This window comes from Panulirus ornatus, chromosome 1 (genome assembly GCF_036320965.1).
Source record: "Panulirus ornatus isolate Po-2019 chromosome 1, ASM3632096v1, whole genome shotgun sequence".
Taxonomy (NCBI): Eukaryota; Metazoa; Arthropoda; class Malacostraca; order Decapoda; family Palinuridae; genus Panulirus; species Panulirus ornatus.
This window is the reverse complement of record NC_092224.1, coordinates 46,645,886-46,653,740: the sequence shown is the minus strand read 5'-3', so window position 1 is coordinate 46,653,740 and position 7,855 is coordinate 46,645,886. Positions and strand designations below refer to the sequence as shown.

Here is a 7,855-nt window from a genome sequence, read left to right as displayed (position 1 = left end):
CTTCCTTTTTCAATTTTTTGCCATAATGCACCCATAATCATGTAAGTTCAGCCAGCCCAGAACAGTTGTTTTTTAGAAGAATTAATGAAGTACATGAGACTTACCGTAGGTCAGTTGAAATGTGCTTCGAATTTTATGAAGCAAATCACCTCTGCTAGAAGGGAGCTTTCACATGAGATACGCTTTGCCGCTTTACGCCACCAGACTTTAAAGAGTACGACCAACCACATGCAAGTAACTGAACATTTTGCACTGCTAGAAATAGGTAAGCCACAAGACGCTACAGAGCGTAGGGTGGGAGAGGTGGGCATGTGAAAGCTTCCTTCTAGCAGAGGTGATTTGCTTCATAAAACTCGAAGCACATTTCAACTGACCTAATTAATGTACTTCATTAATTTTACGTCAGCAAATCACACCTCTGCTAGAGGTCGCTTTCCCATGAGGTTTTGAAGCCATGTGGGTGTCGTACTGTAGACATGCATAGAGGTGAAATGATACAAGCAGTAACCAATTGCGATATAGTAAGAAATCTCTATGCAAACAAAATGAACAGACTATTGAAGGACAGCATCTTGGAAAGGATCGTGACTCGGGACAATCTCCTTGTCATAATACTTGGCAAAAGTGGCAGCCCTGAACCACCCAGCCCTTGCCATGATGTGTCCAATCGGTAGAGCCATGGCATTGGCTTTCGATGCAGCTGCAGGCCGAACACTACCCGCTGAATACTGGCTGGAGTCTATGCCCGACAGAGAAAGCACTGCTCGAATCCACCTTGCAACAGTGTCCCTCGTTACATGCTTGTGGGGCTTTATAAAACTTAGGAGTAACTTCCCATTCTCCTGATATGTAGAATTTCTGAACTCCTCTGTCCTAGCAATATACATTTTCAGAGTTTCACACACACACACAATCTAATGTCAGTAGAATATGCTTTAAAGGTCACAAACCGCACATTGAACTTTGGCCTGCACTGTTTCATAGTTTCCCCTAGTTAAACACAAACAGAATCCTGACCAAAACTAATATTCTTCAGCAACAAACAATGCAAAGTTTGTATTCTGGAAAAATGCGTAAGTGCCATCAACATCACAAGCTTCAGTGTTAAATCCTTTAAAGAGAGGGAGGACAAAGGATCCATGGCACGCAGATGCTGTAGCACCTGCTGAACATCCCAAGTTCTTGTATACCTAGGGACAGACGGCCGCAAGTTAAAAACTCCCTTTAAGAACCTGGTGACAAGAGGATGGCTGCCTGCACTGCAACCATCCACAGTAATCCCCAGGGAGGAGAGTGCACCCCTGGCAGTGTTGATTGAAGTATAACTAACACCTCTGTGGAAAGTGACAGACAGAAAATTCACAATATTAGTTACAGTGGGAGCAAAGGGATCGATGTTCCGGCTACCACAAAACTGTAACCACCTGCTAATATGCGGCTGGTACTGCCTCGCAGTCGCAGGAGGCAAGGATGATGTCTGTACCTGCCTGAGAAATGCCCCTGTCTTGCAGACGTTGTCGGATAAGAGGCAAGCCATCAGTCGGGTGTGTCGGAGAATGGGGTGTTCCTCCTCCGTCGATGGGTGACGCAAGACGTGTGCCCCCCTCGGAATCAGCCGTGGTTCCTTGACCAGCAAAGTGAGTAGAGTCCCCATCCAGGGCTGGGACGGCCAGAGAGGCAGTACCATCCACCCCTTCGCTGACTCTGCTCGAATTTTCTGTAGGCACCTGGCAATCAGAGCAAAGGGTGGGAAAAGGTTGATTAGTTCAAACTGCTACCAGCAGATAGAAAAGGCATCAAAATGTTCTGCATCTGGGTCAGGTTTCCAGGAGCAGAAACGAGTCACTTGAGCATTCAGTCTAGAAGCAGAGAGATCTATGCTCGGAACCCCAAATACTTCAGAGAGGGCCCTAAAGAGTTCTTCATTCAATTTTCACTCATGCCTGTCATTGAATGCCCGAGATGCAGCGTCTCCCATGAGATTGACTTTACCCGGTACATGAGAGCAGGTAAGCCAGATATCATTCACCGCACACCACTCCCAAAGGTCACGGCAAATGTCATTACACAGTGAGGACCGTGTGCCGCCCATTTCATTGACATAGGTCACCGCCGTCGTGTTATCACAAAACACCAGAACATGTCGTCCTTTGAGAAGAGATGCAAATGAGCGCACTACCAGGGAGATGGCTTTGAGTTCCTTTGCATTAATGTGCAAGGCAGATTCTGATAATGACCATCTCCCATTAACTTTTTGTTGATTGAGGTGGCCACCCCAACCTAAATTTGATGCATCAGTATACAGATCCAATTCTGTACCCTTCCAAAAAATCTGTCTGGTTTGCAATGCAATGTGAGATACCCACCAAAGCAAGTCCAATCTCATCTCATGAGTGACCACCATCCACTTGTCAAAGTTACCTTTTGTGACTCTTAACGCAGCAATCTTAGCACATTCTAATCGCCTGTAATGCAGTTTCCCCATCTCTGCTGCTGGAACGGCTGCAACTAATAGCCCAACAACTCTGGCCACATTCCGAATTTGGGCTCTGTCACTATGTAACAATTCCTCACAGCATTGTAGTATCTTGTGTATCCTACGATCAGGTAATGTTACTGTCATAGTCTCAGAATCTATAATGATTCCCAAATACTCCAAGCGCTTAGTGGGGACCAAGACAGATTTGCTTTCGTTAATACAGAAACCTAAGAAAACTTCTTGAGCAAGTCAACAGTGGCACGCACACTCTCACAACATCCATCAAAAGTGCAGTGACAAATAAGAGTATCATCAATGAACCTCGTGATGATATGTCCCTTCTCTCTAAGTACAGCAAAAACAGGTTTCATTAATTTAGTGAACAGACGGGGACCATCCGCAACCCCATTAGGGAGACACGTGAATTGATAAATTTTTCCTTGCCACTTGAAACACAGAAAGCGTTGTTGCTCCTCAGCTATCTTAACAGAATAATAGGCGTGCCGCAAATCGACAGAGGCCATGAAGACACCGCTGTCAACAAGACGAATCGCCTGCTCAAAATTTTCCATCTTGAAGGGCTTGTACTCTAAAAATTTATTAAATTTTTCCGGGTTAAGGATCATCCTAAACCCACCATCCTTCTTCCGTCTTAAGAAAATAGGGGAAAGAATCTGCCCCTCCTGTCTCTGGGTCTCCTTGATAACCCCCAGACTCAAAAGCTGTACAATTTCCTGGTAAACAATTTCCTTTTCCTCGACATTAAACACATACTCAACTTCTTCAGCAAATAAAGGAACAATGTTAGCAACATCAATATCTAAATGGCAATGCTGAACAATATCTAAAATATTTGGATCACTGATAATAGCATGCCACTCATGTACAAAATAGTGAAGTCTGCCTGCTTGAAAAGGATGATTCACCTCAGTTACTGCTGGAGATTGTGACCCCGGCCTCGGGAGTTTTTTGTCTCAGGACAAACCGCACCGTGTGAAGGATTGCCGGTGCTCACTCCGGGGACCATGCGTGCGTTGGCCATATGGATGAAACCTGGCCATAAAACCCCTGTATGGCAGTCTCCCAGAAGAGCCCCTAAACTTGCCAGGACCAAACTTCGAGGTAGAGAGCGGTTTCCTTGGAGCAATCTTACTCCTTAACTTTTCAGACTCCTCAATGTGCTTGGCTGAGAGTGAGACATCATCCCCAAACAGAAGACGAGTCATGGGCACCTTGTCTGAACAGAGGTGAGCATACTTGTGGTTAATTTCGCGCTTGATGATGAACCGGCGAGCCAGATTATTCTTGTGATTAGCATGACCCAGGAGTGCCAGGGCACCATTAAGCATGCCCACTTCCTGGGCAACATCTGGTTGGCTAGTCTGGGCGATCTTGTCAAGCACTGTGAGTGACTTAGTCAAAATTGTGGCAGCCGTAATAATGTCTTTCCCAACATCCTTCAAACGGAAGTCTGCCTTCTTGGCATCAGTCTTCAGTGCATCTAAAACTTGCAAATTGCAATCCACGGACGCTAAGGCATGACAATTATCTGGGCTCTTGGCTGCAGCATCCTCCAAAATCTCCTTATACTCCTCTCGCAAGCCGTGAGCAAATACATGGTTAACCATATCGGCAACATGCTGGTCAATGCCATCAGACACCTCAGCCACAGGACCGTAAGCCCTGGCGCACTGCAGGAGAACACTGTTAGGCCTCCCGTCATTCTGAGAGACACAATCATTACTGGAAAGGTAATGCTCAGCTGGAGTAAAGCCCGAAAAACCCGTGGGCGAGCGCGAGGGAGGCACCACCTGGCTAGAAAGGCCAATGTTTACATCGGCGGCCGCCGCGGCGTCATCAGCCCCCCGACTGGGGCCTAAGTTCCTTTCCTCCTTCAATTTCTCCACATCACCACTTAAAGCAGCCAAAGCGTCCATCACCATGTTCCAGGGCGGCGCAAATGCCTCATCCCGTGAGGTAGAAGGCAAGGAACGTGTGTGCTTGGAAGCAGAGTCACCGCCATCACCAGTGACTTGAACATGGGGCCTATTGTTACCGCCCCGAAGAGCCTCCCGCTGAGAGGGCTGCTCCTGGAGCTAGTCCTATGCGAGGAGCCTTTCCTCACATGCCTGGCATGTTCAGAATCGCCCTCCTTACTCGACCTCCGTATGCCCGGGACATCCGACATGGCGGCGGCGATAGGAAGGCGGCGGTGCAGGTCAGTGTGAGAGTCATCAACTCCACAAGTGCATCAACAACGCACTTCTCTCCCCGCTCCTAAACGGATCACGGGTGGTGTTGCAGCCAGCCCCAAACTGGGTCACAGGCTGTAGCAAAGCCTTTCCGCTCCAGAGGGATCACGGGAAGAAGGCTGCCAAGCTCGCAGCTGCAGAAAACCGTCTGGACGGCACGAAGGAAGCACAGCAACTGGTGGCGTGAAGCGGCAAAGCGTATATCATGGGAAAGCGACGTTTAGCAGAGGTGTGATTTGCTGACGTAAAATTAGAAAAAACCATCCCCACCTGCTGGAAAATTATACCATTAATTACAGGAATGAGTCCAAATTTAGCAAAAACTGTAAGAAAACCAAGGTACACAATATGATTATAATGATTAGCAATGCTAGGATAATCCGAGAATTAGATAAAGGTTCTATGATATGTTCTGGTTAAAGGATAGAAATAAGAAGTACAGAGAGGGTGTTATAATCCTCCAGGCCATATCTCATCTTTATCTTGCATGATTGCACACATCTTTAGTAAATATGATGATCTTTCATCAGGCTAAGAACCTTGGATGGGTCAAGACCCTTTTGCATTCTGTTAATATCTTTTCTAAATATATCAACAATTTCTAAAACTTCCTCTCCATTCTATTTCACTTGTGATGGGAATATTGTATCTACTATAGAGAAAACTCATTTGAATCCATTATTCATTTCCTCACATATCCTTCTATCATCCTCTACAATTTTCCCCAAGAATTCTTTACCATGAATAGCTGCTTGTTAAATGACAGCTGACTCCTAATGAACTGGGAAAAAGTTTTGAACTTTCATCTGCCATGTCTAGATATATTCTTTTGAAAGTCTCCTTGATCCTCATTTCTGATCCTGCTTTACTGATTCTGTGCTCTCATACCTTGCAAAAGGTGGCTGGTTAGATTGCTGCCTGTAATTTTGTCACTATACATATCAAAGCTCCTTTATCCTGTATTATCTTTTGTTAAACTACTCCTTCATCGTTCTTACCACTCTCTCTGTATTGGAGGGCTGGAGGCATCCATGCCCCTATTCCTTCATTGTAAATTTCACAAAACTTTTCAACAAAAAGCCCTGGTTCATGACTACTGAATTTCATTTCTCAGTCTACGTTACCATTACGAATATTAAGGTCTGTATAGTTCTTGCAATCAAATCTCATATCCTGTCACACCTCTTAATGACCTCTTTTACCGCATATTCAAACTTGAGCATTACATGATCATTTCTTCCAAATGGTGTATCGTATATATTTTTCTCATTATCCATGCTATGATGAGTGAAGATGAAATTTAGTAATGATGGTGTATCAGTCCCTTTACTCTAAGAGTGTTTCATAGAATGTTGGTATACAAAATTTTCCTGTATTCATTCTTAAAACTTGTTCCTGATTCTCTATCGCCATGAAAATCCAAAATCCCCATCTATCTCATTATAACTGACATTCTCCATTATCAGTACTTTATAATGTGTAAGTAGTGATTCATGTGCCATCTTGATTGTTCCTTATTGTTATCCTTGTATATTTGCTCCTTTTCATTACAATTATTTGGAGGATTATAAATCAGTATTCCCATTACCTACCATCAGAAGGAGCCACTTTCAACTATTTCTTGAAACTTCAGGTCAGTCTTTTAAGTGGAATAATCCTTTCCCCCTCCTTTTTCAATTCTTGCCATAATGTACTCATAATCATGCATGTTCAGCCAGCCCAGCACAGCTATTGTTTAAAAGAATTAGAAAAACCAAAATCCTCCATCTATCTCATTATAACTGACATCTCCCATTATCAGTATTTTACCAAGTGTAAGAAGTGATCCATGTAACATCTTGATTGTTCCTTGTTGTTATCATTGTATATTTGTTCATTTTCATTACATTCATTTGGGGAATTATATATCAGTATTTCCATTACGTACCATCAGAAGGGGCCATCTTCTACTATTTCTCAAAGCTTCATTACACTTTTTAAGTGGGATAATCCTTTCCCTTTCTTTTTCATTTTTTGCCATTATGTATCCATAATCATGTAGGTTCACCCAGCCCAGCACATCTGTTGTTGAGAAGAATTAGAAAAAACATCCAATCCTGCTGAAAAATTATACCCTTAATTTCAGGAATGAGTACAAATTAAGCAAAAACTGAAAGAAAACCAAAGTACACAATAGCATTACTATCATTAGCATGCAAAGATACTCCGAGAATTAGATAAAGGTTATATGATATTTTGTGGTTAAAGGATAGAAATAAGAAGGAGTACATCAAGGGTGTTGTATTCCTCCAGGTCACATCTTATCTTTATCTAGTATAATTGCACACATCTTTAACAAATATGATGAACTTTCATGAGGCTAAGAGGCTTGGATAGGTCAAGACCCTTTAGCATTCTGTTAATATCTTTTCTAAATATATCAACAATTTCCAAAACCTCCTCCCCATTCTATCATCTTGTGATGGGAATATTTTATCCTCTACAGAGAAACCTCATTTGAATCCATTATTCAGATCCTTATATAACCTTCTATCATCCTCTACAATTTTCACCAAGAATCCCTTACCATGAATAGCTGCTTACTGATTCTGTGCTCTCTCATACCTTGCAAAAGGTGGCTGATTAGATTGCTGCCTTTATTTTTGTCACTCTATATCTCAGAGGTCCTTTGCTCTGTAATATCTTTTATTAAACTATTGCTTCATCGTTTTTACCACTCTCTGTATTGGAGGACTGGATGCATCCATACCCCTGTTTCTTTAGTGTAAATTTCACAGAAACTCTTAACACAAAGCCCTGGTTCCTGACTACTGAATTTCATTTCCCGGTGTATGTTACTACTAAGAACATTGAGGTCTGTATAGTTCCTGGAATTAAATCTCAGATCCTGTCACACCTCTGCCCTCTTAATAACCTCTTTTACCACATGTTCAAACTTGGGCATTACGTGATCATTTCTTCCTACTGGTGTATTGTATATATTTTTCTCATTATCCATGCTAGGATGAGTGAAGATGAAATTTAGTAATGATGGTGTATCAGTCCCTTTACTCTTAGAGTGTTCCATAAAATGTTGGTTTACAAAATTTTCCTGTATTCATTCTAAAAACTTGACTCTTGTACT

The 7,855-nt window shown here is 42.9% G+C and overlaps 2 pseudogenes; both read right to left on the bottom strand.

Annotated features, from left to right (window-relative positions):
* Positions 1–554: 554 nt before the first annotated feature.
* LOC139748584 (uncharacterized) lies at positions 555–1,751 on the bottom strand (annotated as a pseudogene).
* A 1,525-nt stretch (positions 1,752–3,276) lies between these two features.
* On the bottom strand, positions 3,277–4,422 carry LOC139748169 (uncharacterized; annotated as a pseudogene).
* Between the last annotated feature and the right edge of the window lie 3,433 nt (positions 4,423–7,855).